This window comes from Crinia signifera, chromosome 4 (genome assembly GCF_055691185.1).
Source record: "Crinia signifera chromosome 4, ASM5569118v1, whole genome shotgun sequence".
In the NCBI taxonomy this organism is placed as follows: Eukaryota; Metazoa; Chordata; class Amphibia; order Anura; family Myobatrachidae; genus Crinia; species Crinia signifera.
Genome location: NC_139220.1, coordinates 139,128,350 through 139,146,311, shown reverse-complemented (window position 1 = coordinate 139,146,311; position 17,962 = coordinate 139,128,350). Strand labels below are relative to the sequence as shown.

General features: G+C 41.7%; 1 protein-coding gene across 1 annotated transcript in view; it reads right to left on the bottom strand.

The window, feature by feature from the left end:
- NAV3 (neuron navigator 3) overlaps positions 1–17,962 on the bottom strand; it is a 582,637-nt gene that overhangs the window by 325,118 nt on the left and 239,557 nt on the right. The gene's annotated exons all lie outside the window — the stretch shown is intronic.

Here is a 17,962-nt window from a genome sequence, read left to right as displayed (position 1 = left end):
CAAAATGTATTTGTTCTTCCACTAAAGGGTCAATGCACGCATCCACTCTGCATGGATGTTTAATAGGTAAACCCAACGCTCTCAGTCACTAGATCATTGGATGGCAAAGTCATCGATAATTCCGTATAAGAAAATGCTATCGTTTGCATGATCATAGCTGTAAGAAGTACCTCCCAACTGTCCTGATTTCTGCGGGACAGTCTGGCTTTTTGGGCACTGTCAGTGTGTCAGTGTGTCTGTGTGTGTGTGGGGGGGGGGGGGGGGGGGAGAGGGTCAGTGACAGCAAAAAGGATTTGTGGCTCACAATCGCATCATTCCCACCTCCCTTTCTGGGTGCAGCCAAAGCCCCGTACACCCTAAACAAAATTCACAATGGCCGTTATTGTTAACGATTTAAATCAGAGACATCACCGGGACCCACTGAACATGCAGGTCATTTTAATCTATCTATCTATCTACTGTATCTATCTATCTATTATCAAACTATCCATCCAAGGGTTAGGATAGATAGATAGATAGATAGATAGATAGATAGATAGATAGATAGATAGATAGATAGATAGATAGATAGATAGATAGATAGGTGCAATTGCAGCTGCTATGTGGTCCAGAGCTGAAGGGGGCCATCTTTGCTGTCTAAGTAATATGTTTTACATACATTTACCACCATCAGTTGCTAAATGGGTGGGCCTTTACAAACTATTGCTATGGGGCCTACTAATATCTAGTTACACCCCTCTATCTATCTATCTATCTATCTATCTATCTATTTGTCTATCTATCATGCCAGATTACGGTTGGGATGGAAGGGACTAAACTCAAAGCTTGCATATGAAAATCTAGACAATATGGTTGCGAGATGCCCAGCTGGCCACATGGGTGTGGATCATTTGATCAACAGTCAATAGGTCGACACATGAAAAAGGTTGACAGGCTTTAGGTTGACATTGAAAAAAGGTTGACACAATAAAAAGGTTGATATGAAAATGGTTGACACAGGATAAGGTTGACATTTTATTAGTGTCTATGTCAAAATGTACCGGATCTGCTCGCCCTACTTTGGGGCACACTTTTATAATCTAACTCTATGCCCGCTTGGATCGTAAAGAAAGAACAAGTTGATTTTAAAAAATAACAGGAAAAACCTGTCAACCTTTTCCTGTGTCAACCATTTTATGTCAATGTTTTGTCAAAGTCAACCTGAAGCCTGTCGGTCTTTTCATGTGTCAACCTATTAACCTATGACCAATAGTGGTCAAACTATTGTTGACCTAATTACTGTGTACAAATCGTCCTGATCTCGGCCAGACAGTTCTGTTTTTTCCTCCATACCGCCATTTTTGCATTAAAAAAATACCACAATTAATGTAATTCCTACCTAAGTGTTGATTAATCACACCACACTAAATGGTAAACTGCAACCATAAAGCTACACAGAGCACAGAACAGCATTCTGTAGCTTGGTGAATCAAAACCAGAACATAAAAATAGTGTTCAGGGAACTTCACAACAAAATGTTTCAAGCCGTAGTAAAACTTTTGCAACGATTTTGTTCATTTCTATTAACCAAGTAGAAAATGTGACAGTATTTGAGAGCCCAAGTACCATTAGTTACCGCTCTAGTTTTTCACATTTATTTACATAAGCTTAAAATAATTTGAATCACAATCTTTAATAACTTCTGAGCATTCGCCACAGCCATTACACTAATTCTCCATACAAGCAGTTAAAACCCCTATAGCCAAAGAATAAACTAGTTTCTAATCAATTTAACAGAGTAATTGGATTCCTTAATCATCCTGACAGAAGAGTTCTGGCTTCTTTTACTATACATTTATTACAAATTACATTTCTTAGGGGCATTAGAACAAGTGTTTTATATTATACTCTTTTTTACTTCTTTTCTTGTCAGTAAATTGTTTTTTATCTTCAGTTCGCAATGTCCCTATTAAGCAGTCAATTAGGACAGAGGGAGGAGCGACATCACTCATTAAAGCAGCAGATCATAAGTAGCTGTCTGTCACACATGGATGACATTCAGGGTGAGATTTAATAGGATGAGAGATTCAGAAAGTGAGAGATTTGGTGAGAAATCTCCAGTTTTTTTAAAGCGGCAATCATTTACACTGCAAAACCAGTTTGATTTTGAAGTGTAAATGATTGCCGCTTTAAAAAAAACTGTAGATTTCTCACCAAATCTCTTACTTTCTGAAACTCTCATCCTATTAAATCTCACCCTCAGTGTTGCTTTGATGCACACAGAGCACATACCCAGTTGTAATGGAAGGCTACGATCAACTCTAGATAGCCTAAGGTAGTGATGGCTAACCTTGACACTCCAGCTGTTGTTGAACTACACATCCCAGCATGCCCTGCTACAGTTTTACTATTTGGCCATGCTAAAACTGATGCAGGGCATGCTGGGATGTGTAGTTCAACAAAAGCTGGAGTGTCAAGGTTAGCCATCACTGGCCTAAGGTGTAGGTTCTCCAACTCAGTTTTCAGAACTTTTAACAGGTTCATGTTTCCAGGCCGTGATAAAGCACCAGCCAATCCGCTACAAATTATCAAGTTACACCATCCACTTTATCACTTTACTGGGCTTAATAAATCTGCCCCATAAACAAAAAGGGAAATAATAAGCTCCAACTGTGGATCTTTTGTTAGTGTGCATACCTGAAAAATGTGAGCTGTTTGGTGATTCTAGGGATCAAGTCTGAGAACCACTGCCCCAAGTTAGAAACACCCCTCTTAAAAACAATTCAAAATCCATAACAAAGAGTAAAATAAGCAAACAAGATTGTGAACGTTCTTCTCTGGAGTGTCAAGGCACCCCTCCTCTGAAACACGCAGTCCACATATACCACATACTTGTTAGGACTGCCATTGATATCATTCTGGCCTACAGTACCTCTGGTTTGCCAGAGGTGCTGCTGTTGTGTTTCGACAGCAGTACATATAGATGGCCAGAAGTGCTGCTGTTATGTTCAGCTTGCAGTACATCTGGTTTGCCAGAGGTGCTGCTGTTGTTTGGACTGCAGTACCTATAGATGGCCAGAGGTGCTGCTGTTATGTTCATTTTGCAGTACCTATGGGTGGCCAGAGGTGCTGCTGTTATGTTCTGCCTGCAGTACCTCTGAAAGGGCAGAGGTGTATTTTCCGAGAGCAGTCCCAGCTGGTGTAATCAGCTGGATCCGTTTGTTCTTAGAATACCATTCCCTGCTGCAGCACATATTGAGGATTGAGGGGCCTGTCTCTGTGTGCTGCTGGGGTTGGCTTGCTCTTTCTTTAAAGCTGTGTGTGCCCTGAGCTTCAGGGCCAGTTATAGCTTTCCTAGCCTTGTCTGAAGTCTTGTAGCTTGCCTGAGACCTGTACCTTTTCCTGATTCCCGATGCCTGTACCGGTTTCCTGTACCTGATTCCTGATAAATGAATCCTTGTACCTATACCTGGTTTCTGATCCTGATAATACAGTGATTTAACATCCGTCCTGCCTCCGTTGTCTGTTTCTCCTGCAGGTATTATTACTATTAGTCTTGCAGTCCATTGGGACTCCTAACAATACTGTACTTGCCCAGACACTGAAGGAAGAACTACTTGGGCACTTTGAACAACAGGTTGATCTATTTATGCAATACGTACAGTATAACACACATTTCAGTCACTCGTATATATGTCTTATTTCACACATTGGGGCAGATGTATGACCGGGCATTATGGGGGAGAAGGGGTATCAGCGCACGTTATGTGCATTGATACAGCTTCTCCCCCATGAATGAAGGAGCCAGCATGCGGTAAAGGACAGGGGCGCTGCTATCTAAATGATAGCAGGCAGAATATATGAACGGTCAGCATCGCTGACCATTCCGCCCAATGCTGGTTTTGGCTTCGCCAGCAGCAGGCTGGCGAAGCCCTATCTCAAAAGCAGGGACAGCGCGGTCCCTCCTGTTGGGTCTGGGCTGCACTGGGGATCTCACGTGAGTAGCGAGATCCCGCGCATGCCCAATCCAGCCAGCCAGGGAGAAGGAGAGGGCGCATCTGCGTAAACTGATGCGCTATCTCCAGGAGGGGACATCGCCGTGGGGGGAGTAAGCGTTCCCCCGCTTCAGCAGACAAGATGTTAATACATCTTGACAGTCTCCCTTCCTGCTTCTCCTCATTAATCAGGCAAAACAGGAAGAATTATAGCGGTGCGATAAGCGCCCATTGTAAATCTGCCCCATTGTAACCTTTGTATTGTGCACAAGATGGCTGCCTCACCTAGCACGCCTGTTGGTAGAATGAAAAATACTTAGAATGGAATGTTATGTAAGGGCTCTGTCACTAGCTTTAGTTTTGTTGCAACTTCCCGACTTGGTGCCATCTCTATTTGATATCTCATATTCAGCCAGAGCTAACCTATGTATCGCTCCTAAAATGCCTGCTTCATCAGGTACATTTTGGAAATAGTTATAAAACTTGTGGAACTTCTTAATCAAAATGACTGCAAAACCCCTGCATTAAAATCATTGTGCCTGCTATGTTTACATGTTTTCAGTTTGATTTCTTCATGGTGCAGAATCTCTAAAGTGTATGCGGTCAGTACAGATGACTGATTACAATTGCAACAGCTGGTTATCTAGATTATTATCACCACCTTACAAAATGTAGGGGCCAATTTATCACCATCTACATCTAAAGATGCCAAAGTCATGTGATAATATTGGCACAACTCACAAATGACTAAATTGCACAAATGTATCAATTACCGAATGCAGGGACAGAGCTTGTGACAAAGGGGTTTATTCTAGTTCATTCTTTCTGACAAAATCCTTCTTAGATGGACAAAACCATGTGCACTGCAGGGGGGCAGATGTAACGTGCAGAGAGAATTAGACTTGGGTGAGTTATTTTGTTTCTGTGCAGGGAAAATACTGACTGCATGATTTTACACTTCAATATAGATCTCACTTTGAAGAAAAACCCCACCCAAATCTAATTCTCTCTGCACAAGTTACATCTGCCCCACCCGCAGTGCACATGGTTTTGTCCATCTAAGAAGGATTTTGTCAGAAAGAATGGACTAGAATAACCCCCTAAGTTCTATCCCTTTGATGAGTCTCCCCAGCAATATTCAAGGAAAAAAACAACCCAAATGCTGTGCTGTGCCTCCTTTGTGGACATCTCTACTACCGCCACCGGGTCCTCCTCCCCATTGCAACACTTACTAGCCCATAGGGATCAGCTCCGGCAGCACTTCCGGTCTTCAGAGCTTCTTCCTTCTGTGGAACCCAATGCTGCTTTGCAGCGTCACTTTGCTGCACTTGGGTCACAGAGCAGCATGGAGCCCCAATCAGCAGAGGTAAGTACTGTGTGAATTATAATTTGTTTACACTGTGATCAGCTTGTGTGCAGGGCTAGATTCAAATGTGAGCCCTGTGATTACAGCAGCTAAAGTTCACAGGGATCACTGCAATTTTTTTTACAATTCTTGTTTTAGTAAATTTGGCAGATCACAGTTCCCATTATAAGTATGGGAAATGTAATCTGGTTACTATAACAATGCAAATTAAAGGGTTTGGAGCATTTTTGCTTGAAAATCTTTTAATACATTCAGGCAATACTAAAATAATGCAAAAGGGGTGTGAAAACACCCCTTTTAACATTATTTTAGTAAAAATAATATTAATACATTGAATCTGTGAACTAATCATTTATAATGTATTGGCAAATTTAAATTCATATTACTGATATTTATAGTGGCTGAGTATTTTTCTCCCAGAGTTAGGTCAACACTAAAATATGTATTCTGGTTTTCTATCTTAATAATCACACTGACATACAGTATGGAGTCCCAGCTCTCTTTCTGCTCGCCCTCTTCCCTTCAGGCCTGGCTGCTTGTTTGAGCTTATGAATAAACTTATCACTTACAATTCTTCAAAATATTAAAATGTGAACTTAATTAACCTCCAGTACCATAATACAAATCACTGAAGAGACAGTAACCAGATTGTAGTGCTGCATTACTGCTCACGAGTTTAGTGGGTGAATGATAAAAAGGAACAAACTTGCACTCCAAACAATATAAATATATTATTATGATTGTAACTGTATATTTAGGTGATCCAAAACAGATTAAATTGTCAATAATGTTCATATAACCTATCCCAACACCTGGATCCAGTTTCAATGACAATACAATGTCTGAGTAGAGGGACCAAAGACCAAAAGAGTTGAATTCTATATTTGGATAACACATCTATAAGGGAACTACAGTACCTGATGTCTTCTGCACTTGTTTACGCTATACAGTGACTTACTTACTGTAGTGCATGTTTTGTAAGGACACACACACACAGGTGACCAATACATTATTGAGGACCACCTAGCAAGCAAAGGATGATTACTCACTTAACCAGTGTCTACAGTAACATAAGTTGGCACCGTCACTGGATCCTGTGGCCTTTTTTGCTGCAGCACTCCCCTAGTGAATCTGTGGAGATTCACTGTGGTTCAATCAGATTCCCAAACTGGCTGGCTTACCACACCATCCTCTGTCTCCCCATACTGGCCACTCTGAGAAGGTAGCAAAGTTTATCAGTGGAAACATTTAAAAGAGCAATCCCATAGAAAGAGGAATGTGGAAGACCGTTGGTGAAGCCAGAAGTCACCACAATGAGCAAAAAAGGCCTTTGCAAAAATATATTTTGGTTAAACATAGAGGACAGCAGGGGTGGGGAAGCAAATTGCTTATTTTAAAAAATGGAATGAGTAGGGTTTCAGGTTTGTTTGTTGCAAATGTCCTCACCCAGACAGTGCAGCACTAGTCTTGTGACCATCCACATACAGTCCCGTACTAGATCCACAGGCACCAGTATTCTTTGAAATAATGTCTCTCCATAGTGTGCATCTGACAGACTGCCACTGCCCTGGTTTCTTGTCACTTTCCATAGACAAAGCCCATGAGCGGGACCTTCTTCCCTCACGTGTCCTTCCTTCTTTTACTTAAACCATCTTCTACTCCATACACCCTTTTATGGCACCAAATCCCTTGGTTTTCTACCACCCCAATACTTATTCTGATATGGTCTGCTGATGTAGCTATGTGTATATATAGCCTGTACTTGTCCTTTACGGTCTTCAACTGCAAGCCACTGCTTTCTTGTTTTGCTTATTTGTTTACAGTATGTACTCTGTAACTGGGTGCTCTGGATCCCTTGTGGTGCTATATAAATAAAGGATTATAATAATAATATTATACACATATATGTATTAACATTTTGTACATTGGAGCAGTGGCGTAACTAGATACATGTGGGCCCCATAGCAAAAGTTTCCAAGGGCCCCTATTTATCACCTAATTCTTAAAAATGTATACAGCACATGATACTTTGACAAGCAAAGTGGGCCCCTCTCAGCTCTGGGCCCATTAGCAGCTGCACCCTCTGCACCTATGGTAGTTACGCCCTTGCATTGGAGTAAGGGTACGAAAACCTTTGGATCACCAATGTACATGCTGGGGGACACCGGTGTAAAAGGGAACACATGCCGGGTCTCATATGGGTCCAAAAACCCAGGTGCGACCCGGCAGTTCTGGTGTAAAAGTGGTACAATTTAAAAATGTGTTTGTGAATGAAAAAGAAATCCCCCTTTTTTTCTACCTACTTTGTACTTCAGACAATATTCAGGTTACACATATAGCCTAGAACAGCAGTTAATGATTTTTTTCATTGCCAAGGTCTGTGGGTAGTACTTGCTAAGTGTTAAAAGGACAGCCTGCATTAAGGGAAAGACGTTAACAGGCTTCCATAAACTTCTTGGCAGGGTCTCAGTGGCAAGTGAATGCTTTGATCTTACAATGGAAACCATTGCAGTGCAGACCTTTGGCAGAAACCTGTATTTGGGTCAGTAGAGAGGATTTTTAATGTCACAGATAAACTGGCATTTTCTACTGGACTGAAATAAAAAAAAATTACTATTCCATAATGTTTCCATTGGCTCAAAGTAAGGGGAACATCTGGTATAATCATGAAGAACAGGTTTTTGGCCCATGTTGGCAACATAAGGATCACCGTGAAGAAAATCTACACGGAAAAAGTCTTTGATGTCAATAAGCATAAATAAGCAAACATAACAAAAATGTTATAACATCAACGAGTGTTAAAAGAGAACGTAAAATACGTAAATGTGGTATGTGCAGCAAGGATTTAATAATATGTGCATCAGTGCTTAGCATCGGGTGCTCTTACATAAACTGAGAGGTTCATAGGAAAACATTAGGGCTGCACATTTTGCTTAAAAACTTAAAACGTTATACAAAAGTAAACGTGCATAATAGGTGATTTCAGATGATAAAACATTGCTTTAAAAATAATATTTGTTCTTCTTGAAACAAGCAATGATCGCTTTGTGCGAACACACAAGCCAATCGATTGACTGCGTATGCATCTGGATCTCAGTGTGCATGTGTAACAACAAAGTGTGACAAAAGTCAGCGATGAGGGCCCAATGTATTATGGGGGTTATTCAGACCTAATCGCTGCTGTGCGAATTTGCAAGGAGACCAATTATCCAAAGACTGCGCTTGCATACGGATCACATCGTACGGCTAAACGGACATAAACAGTGGCGGTTTTTACCTATGGGCTGCAGCCCCCCCCCCCCCCAGGTAAAATCAGCCACTGTTTTCTCTGCCTAATTGAAGCTAGATGCAGCCTGTAAGACTGCTCTTGGCAGTGACTTCCTATTGGAAGTCCAACCTGCCAGTCACCCAAGGCAGTCCCATTGGGAGGTGTTCCCTCCCTCCAGGACGCCTGTACATGGGCTGCCCATAAAAACCGGGTTATGCACAAGCACAGTATGAGGACGATACTGCGCATGTGCCGGACTCGAGACCCTGAATATGCCTCTGGGAGCTGCTGCAAAAGCAGATCATAGAGGCTGGGGGCACGGTACAGGTTTTCACTGTCTGGGAAGCAGCTATCTGATCGCAGGGCTCTGCAAAATCACCCATCAGTGATCAGCTCTGAATCAGGCCCTATGTTTTGTGTTCTATTTTCAGAATAGAAAATGTTAAAAATAGAAAATACCCCATAGAGAGGAATTCTAGAATTTATACACGTGCAGAACCGCATCATTGGGGGAACTACAGATTGGGTCAGTTATGCTATCCAACCTAAATTAGCCCCATATTTGTGTAAAATGGTATACTGTTCACTAAAAGTTTTTCTACAAATAGTAATTAAAAACCCCATAAACCTTTATTTTTCATATTAAAATCTATTTCTCTGTCCTCTGAATCCTTACTTACATATTTACCTAGAATGTCTATTCCTGTTTGGCTGTATTCTTTCCATTTTTAATATTTACGTCCATATCATTACAGTCACTCTGAGATATGTGAACCATTGTACACCTGCTCACGGACATGGCAAAAATAATCTGCACATCACACACCAACAACTATAGTTCAAACCATATGTATTTAAGCCCTATGGCTCCTGAAGACCTGTAGTTAAGAATCTGTGCTCCTGTACTAAATTCTTACATATGCAAATATTGCTGAATATTGTTTGTTAAAAATGGGGGAAAAACCGTAAAGATCAACGCCAATACAATAAGAGATACTAAAAATGCAGATAATTTGGGAGAAAAATAATTCAGTTATGGTCAATATAGAAAGTCATATATAATGCATAAAGTATGCCTTGCAGACGTAGCTGTACATATTGCTGTATAGTTAGTCATAATCACTTACACATTCATTCTGATCTGGCACTGTCCCCTCAGCACAGACTCTGCCCTGTTTCTGGCAGCTGTGCACTAATTAACAGAATGACAATGTGTGCACGTGTGCCATATCCTTTTATGGTCTAGACCCTTACCTGCCAGGAGCACATGCAGCTAAATATTAAAGCATTTCATGGTAATTTGGGCCATGGTTAGAATGATGTATGCGATTTATTGCTCTGGTCTGGGGAATAGATCACTTACTCGCCACCTAATTGCTGTTTAACTGCGTCGCTCACTGCTTGTTCTGATTAACATAATTCAAGAGGTGGATCGGGACCCCAATTTGAGTCCAGAAATATGTTTCTATTGTCCTCTTGTTACTGCAGGAAACATAATAAAGTACTGTATCTCCATTTATAATTGAATATTTGTGGTTCCATTGGTAAAAACCCACAATTTTGTATCTCTTGAAGGGGAGGCAGTGGGTGGCAGGGTAGGGAAGTGACTTGGGAGAGATAGTGGGAGACAGAGGCAGTGGGTGATTGGGAAAGGGTGAGGGAGAAAGACAGTGGATGAAACAAAAATGTTCTAATTCTATTAATAATAAAACAATAAAAATATGACATATACAAATAATAACAGAAACACCAGGCAGTATTATTCATATACAAAATAAATGTAAAATGTTAATAAAAAATGTGAATAAACTGTCAATACAATTTAATTGTAAACACTATTCAGGGAGTATGCCCAGATACCATTATTTGTTAGTACCCAACAAAAAGATGTCATTAATCTTATCCTGAAGTTTATGGTATTAGCAATCTCATTTTCAAGTTTACGCTGTTAGCAAGGCAATATGGAAAAAAAGGTATTAGCAAAGGAGTCTTACCAGAAACCCCACTCCTCTTGACCAGCAGGTTAAATTATGTCCACAATAGCAATAGTATATAATATGATTTCTAGAGCTGATGTCACAACACATACCCAGTGGCAGCAGCTTTTTCTATCAAGTTTGCTGTATGTGTAGATCTGAGCCCTCAATCATTGCACTGGACCAGAGAGTAGCTGCCAGGAAGAAGAGACAGGAGCCTAACCATGAGGTGGGGGAATGTGTGCTTAGAAAGTGCAATTCTGTCTCCTACTGGTTCTATAATTTATTTATGTACTACGGGAAATTGTGCACGTTAATGTCATGTGTAAATATAAGCATTTGGAGTCAGGGGAAAAACTTACAATTTTCTATAACTATTTTGTGAAATCAATTATTTAGAACTTTATTATACAGCCATTTACCTTGCTTCATTTTTTATTGTCCAGTTAAATTAGTTTTATTTTTGGGAACTTAATTAGTGTTTAATTTGCTGGTAATACTCCTGAATGTAGCACATATTCTGCGCTTCCCTTATTTCTTATTCTTGGCAATACACCTGCATTTTTTTATAATGTCCACCATGAAGACCATGCACAGCTGTTGCAGATAAAATTAGATACTAAGTGTGTAGCTAGATGCTTTCCTTCCTGGTGCTGACCTCGATGATTTACTTATCACTGTATAGCAAAATAGAAACCAATTTATATAGCCCTATTTAAAACTAAAAACGAATTAATACTGATGTTGATCGTTTTATTATTATTATTATTAAAGACCCAAATTTGAATTAAGATGAAGCACTTTGAAGACCAGTGTAATATAACCAGCCCTTGTGGCTTTTTTCAACAGTAAACATTGAGTTATGCCCTCTTGTTGCATAGAGTGGATGTGACACACTTGGGGAGACAATGAGAGAATTCCATGATCAAGAGAATCAGAGAAAGATAGGGGCTCTTAGGGGAAGTATATTTCATGAGGCAAGTTATGGAAAAGCTACAGAGGAGCTTGAGAGAGAGAGAGAAAGAGAGAGAGAGAAAGAGAGAGAGAGATGTCAATGCTGAGCATGTTTCAACACCAGTCATTGCTAAACAAACATGTTTGTCACAGCACTCATGTAGAAATAAGGGTACTTATGTAATATCTGGGCTCCCGTTTTTCTTATGAGACCGCATCCGCTCGCCACGCTTCGGGCACGGTGGCTCGCTGCGCTCGCCACACTATATAGAATCAACTCCATGCGTAGTTGGATAGTAGGGGTATGAAAATATGGGGTGCATTTAACATGGGAGCCCAGATAATACATAAGTACCGAAATAAGAGCAGTTATGTATTTTCAACCAAATGGAGTCAAAATCCCAGCGGTCAGAAACTGGGCGGTCAAAATCCCGACGTCTGGCAATTTCTCCTTCAATGGATGTGCATGACTCTCGCAGGGGGGGGGGGCGATCCACGGCCCCTCCTTGTCGGTATTTCTGCGGTCAGGTTTCCGACCGCCAGGATTTCGTACTAAATCCTTTCCAATAATAATTCATTGGGTACATACAAAGGTTTAAAATCTCACTAACTCAGAATATAACTATACAAGATGGCATTTCCCCTCATGGTGCTGTAGGCTGGAGGACTAAAATTGCTACACTACTGCAAGTCACAGCAATCTACGCTCTGCAGTATGGCTTAAGGAGTTTTCTAGGAATCTCCATCAGGGCCTTTCTTTAGGGGGTACTTATGTAATATCTGGGCTCCTGTTGAGACCGCATCCCCTCGCCACGCTTCGGGCACGGTGGCTCGCTGCGCTCGCCACACTATATAAAATCAACTCCATGGGTAGTTGGATAGTAGGGGTATGAAAAAATGGGGTGCATTTAACATGGGAGCCCAGATAATACATAAGTACCCTACATAACTACCTAGCTCACTATAGAAGAGCACTTTCCTAAATGTCACAAGCTGCTCTTCCCCTGCACAGCTACTTGTGTTTTAGCATATACAGTAGTTTTCCCGCTAGGCTGTTTTAGCGGGGCGCTGCGCCCTGCCCGATTTTTACAGGGCAAAATGCGCCCTGCCCTGCTAGCAGCGCCCCGCTAAAACAGCCTGGTGCCTGCTCTGGCTGTGGGCACGGGGAAGCGCAGCGCCGCCTTAGACGGCGATTCCCAGCGCCCCCTTTAGTGACGTCGTGGCCCAGGCACGCCCCTTTTGTGACGTCGGCTGCCCGGGACCGCCCACAACTGTGACTTTGGCGGGCCCGGTCCGCCCCCCGTGCAGCGGCGCCCTGCCCGCCCTCATTTCTAGAGGGAACACTATACAGCATTTCCCTACCCCACTGTCACATGGTTATATGCTCTGCAACCCTTTCCCTACTGCAGTCACTCAAGTTCCTGTCATTAAGATATCCTTCCCTCCCTGACTTTCTGGCAACTGTCACTCCTGTCCTTTCTCAGCAGGCTCAGCTCAGCAGTCTCACTGACAGTGTGAGAGCTCATGCTGAGCCTAATATCAGTACAGCACATTCTGTAGGTGTGTGCTGCTGCTGCTGATGGGGGGGGAACAATAACACACCCCCATCCTCAACTTTAGAGTGTTTTTTCACCCCCTCTAAAGATTTTGGGGGTGTGGCCTAATTGTGGGAGGTGACCACACCTCCCACGATTAGGCCACGCCCCCAAAATTTTACAGGGGCCCGGCATACCTATTGGCGGTCCTGGGCATAACAATAGCCCCTGCACCCACACGCATCACTTCCAAGTCACCATGGGGTCTGCTGGTGCTATTGCTACACCACTGTGTAGGCTTCATTTTACCAACCCACTGCAACATGATTATAAATGTGAATGCATTAGTGTAGTTTTATAGAATTATAAATTAATTGCTTTTTAGCTAAGATAGGTGTAGATGCTGTGGGGCTTAAAGGTGCTCCCCAATAATTGATAGGCTGTTACCTGGTCAATATTTACATTACTTACTCCTCAGATGAGGTCACGCAATGTTCCCCATCTTAGCGGTCTAAGCAGTACAGTTAGAAATATAGGTAAACTAAGCTTACTGTGGTTTTTTAAATACTGAAAAAGGGACATACTGTACTGTAACTCTTTCTGATTGTAATAAAGCGGTTATGTATTGTTGTTAAATGGAGTTTAGAGTGGCTAAGCTCAACCCATCCAGTAAGAATAGAAGACCTGAACAGACACTATCTAGTGTGTCGAGTCTTTCCTGGTACTGGTCACTTCCATGGAGTTTCTTCTCTATTGAAGATGAGATCCTCTGGAACCCTGCCTCCCCCTCACACCTTTTCCTTGTATCACCAGCATCCCCCCAGCGAGGCAGAACATCTGGATAAGACTACCAGCTCTCCCACTAGACCGTTTAACATTTGCAGAAGCCTCAAAGAAGACCAAAGCAATATGGTAGTAAAAAATAAGTGAACTATGGAAGGTCCAGTGGGTAGCAGTCGCAGCACATTTATTTTTTTTGTTTTAGTGAGTAGTATGACAGCTACCATGGGGTGGGATGCGCAAGCAATACATTTTGCTTGCAAGGCATTCCACCACTCTTATCATGCATATCCGCATTTAATTACGCTGAATACATATTAAAAAATCACAAAGGATGTGGGGGTTGCTGGGAGGGATACAGTTCTATCCCTCTCAGAACAGGCAGTACAATGGACCAGAGATATGGAAACTGTCTATTGAGCGTGACGCACTGGTAAAGTATCCAGTCGTCCCGTGGTGAATATGGCTCAGTACTGAGATTTGAAAACTTTTGTAATTATTCTGGTTTATGGCATGACTGTTTCTGAATTGAAAAATACATCTCTTTACTCACTAGAAAATGACTCCTATGATTAAAATCTATTGTATACCGCCTAAAGCCTTTAATTGCATGGAACAAAAATACACCCTCAAATCAGTATATTATTGTATGGTTTGAAATGCATTCACTTTGAGTAATCTAGACCATATATAAATGTTCTGATAACATATTATCAAATTGTTGGGAAATAAATCAGGGTTAAGACTGCACCTATAATTTAATAATCTACATATCAGTTAGCCACATGGGTTTAAACTGCTACTGGAAAAAGTAATAACCAGATTTAGATTTAACAAGGAGAGATCTATATCTCTTTTTCAAACTGAGTATGCATTAGACATGATATGCTTAGTGGTGTATTATAAAGCAAGCCATTTTCATGTTGTTCCAAGTAAGCATAATTCATCTCATTTATATCCTTTTTTATATTATTCCACAAACATCTGACTTTTATATACAACGTGGATGTGGTTATCCGTGATTATTGCAGTAACAACGTCACAATCATCCCTGGCATATAATTATTTTGTTCTCATTACTTCAAACAATTAGGGGGTTATTTATAAAAGCTCAAAAATATATAAAATTGTAAGAGATAAAGTATAAACCAGTCAGCTTCTGCTTTATATTTTACAGCCATTGGAAATTACCACCTAATGTTCTTACAGTACATGTTAGTAACACTTGAAGATGTAGTTCTTTTACAATCTGGCTTTAATACATACCCTAGTAATTTTTTTTACGTTATAGAAGAAAGCCAACCTAAATATTTGTTAAATCATTATTTTAGGGCTTTGGAACATAGGTATTCTAGGTATAACCAATTATGTCACTATATTAAGTTTAAGTGATGCATAAATATTGAACTTGTCTTACACTGTAAAGGTTAAGGTTTTCTGGCACATATAGAATAGCACAAGATGTGACCCCTGTCTACTATTAGAATTTGGAGTAAGCCCACTCCAGAAACACCCAATGATGTTAGCTCTGTTAGCTTTAGTCAGTCTCTTGGCAAATAGCAAACTGTACAAGTTAGGAGTGGCCAGACTGAGCTGCATGCCAACTGCTGATCATATGGGTGCTTCTTGCAGATGGGCTCAGAGGTGTTGTCAGCTGTTTGTCAATTCCTGCACCCATATAATTATACTGAACTCTCTGGAGTCCCGGGACCGTTAGCAATGCAAACAGAAATCCCTGGGAAACTGGTGCGGTGACCAATTTCCTGGAGATTTGCATGTGTGCAGAAGCGATGTCTGTGGGAACACAGAAGGTGCAAACTTACTATGGCCTCAACTTTAAGAGATTTAGCTTGCAAAATGTAATAGTCTGAGTTCGCCGAAGGTGTGGGATGCCGGCCAAACTCAGACTTTTTTAAAAGTGCCAATCATTTCCAAAACAAAAGCATGCTTTGTAAACAATTGCACAGTTGATTGGCATCCTGTACATCCGGTAAACTTGGACTGTATTACATCCTGCCAAGTGTCTGACGAAGGACCAGAGCGTCCAAAACGCGTTAAGTGTGTTTTGATCCCCCACTGTGGACTTCTGCTGCTGCATCCCCGTTGAGGTTGACGCGTCCTGAGCCGGCATTCGGACCATTCCAGCCTTTCCTCGCTCTACATCTCTGTGGGTGAGAAGAACTTAACGGGAAGATAGCCCAGCTGATTTTGCCTTGTGGGATCTGTTTTATGCGATTTATACCTCATATGTTTGTGAGTGTTTTTTTATGGAATAAATTGTTCATTGTTTTTATCAGACGTATTGCACCAATTTTGTCTGAACTGTCTCCATTTACCATACATCTCTATTTGAGGGTGTTTGGAGGCAATTTGTATTGTTTCAGGTTTCCCAGTGGTGAACCCTCTGGATTAACACCTGAATAGGACACGTATTCATTTTTTATTATTATTCATGTCCACTGTTATGTGAACAGGAGGAAGCGCTAGTGGTTATGTAATATTTTCTTGCACAAGTGTCTGAGTTTGCAACCAGTTGTATGATGTGCCTGCAACACTCCCGTAACATGCTCATAAGACAGTACATCTCAGTGCGTCTGACTTGCCACCTTCCAGTGATATATTACCATCCATCTCAATCTCTTTTGTGATTCTGTGTACACACCACAGACCCAGCTTGGCATCTTTTTTAGCTGCTTAGATGCATGTGCATTTGAAGACCATAGTATTTTAGTATATTTTAGACCTGGATAGCTACATTACATAAATAAAACCTTCACCCAAAAAAACGCACACAAACATTTAGGATAATTTTTTTTTTTTACTAATTTAGGGCCTGCTTCCGTAAGACTCGCTAAGCAGTGGTTATTTGGTGCTTAGCGAGCATCTTAACACCGCCCGACCGAGCGCCCCTGCCACCATATCTCCTATGAAAATAAGTCAGGCTGAACTGACTTTTATTTCCGTCAGTGGGCGCGGAAGAGGGAGCGAGCGCTGACAGCATGTGACTTCAGGCACGCACCCTCAGCAGGCATCAGCCCACCTGCATTCCCAGGGGAATGCCATCGCTTTCTGGAGTGAACGGCTCGGCAAGTGTGAAACTCGTGGAGCCATTTGCTCCTGGGGTCTGCGCATGTGCAAAATGTACATGAGGAGACCCCCCACCATCACTACAGGGCCAAATTTGACTCATTCTTAATGGCAACGAATAAGGCCCTTAATTTGTACGAAGTTCTTTGTAGTGTCCCTTTATCATATAGTAAAAGCTCTCCTTTATTTCTTACAATGGTTTCTTTTGATAAATACAATGAATTAGAACTGTTACGCAGCAATAGGACACAATAGCGCTTTAAGTTAACAGAAACAAGTAAAACAGGTTGGTTTGGCTGGTTATTGTTTTGCTTCTTCCTTATGTTTGCAGTAGCCGTTTATGACTCAATTTGCTGGTGTCCTACAATAACATCAGAAATTGATTTGCTGTATGAATAGCTTCTTCAGATCAATGAATGGAGGCAGATTGACTGGCCATCACCATGGGGAGCATCCGCAGGCATGTGGGCACTCATATACAGTGGCGGTTTTACCTATGGGCTGCAGCCCCCCCCCCAGGTAAAATCCGCCACTGTCTCTGCCTAAAGTGAAGCCAAATGCAGTCTGCGAGACTATTATGTGACTGGCAGTGACTTCCTATTGGAAGTCTGACCTGCCAGTCACTCAAGGCAGTCCCATTGGGAGGTGTTCCATCCCTCTGAGATGCCTCTATGTGCGCAAATGTGCAGCAGCCACCAAAACGGGTTCTGTGCAGACCATACTGCACATGAGCCGATCCCGGAAACCTGATTAAGCCTCCAGGGGCTGCTGTAAAGGCAGCCCATGGAGGCTTGGGTCAGTGCATGCGCAGTGTCATGTCCCACGAAGTATGTGTCTTTATATGCTGTTCAGTTCTGTCATGTTATTATTGCAAAGCTTTGCATCTTGTGAAAATTGTCCTTCCTTGTTCCTGTAGGGCTCTGATGTCATTAGCCCTGCCTTCTTCCCATCTCTATCTCATTGTATGTCTGCCATCTTAACCTTCAGTTGATTCCTGTTGAGCTCTGGCAAATTATTATCTT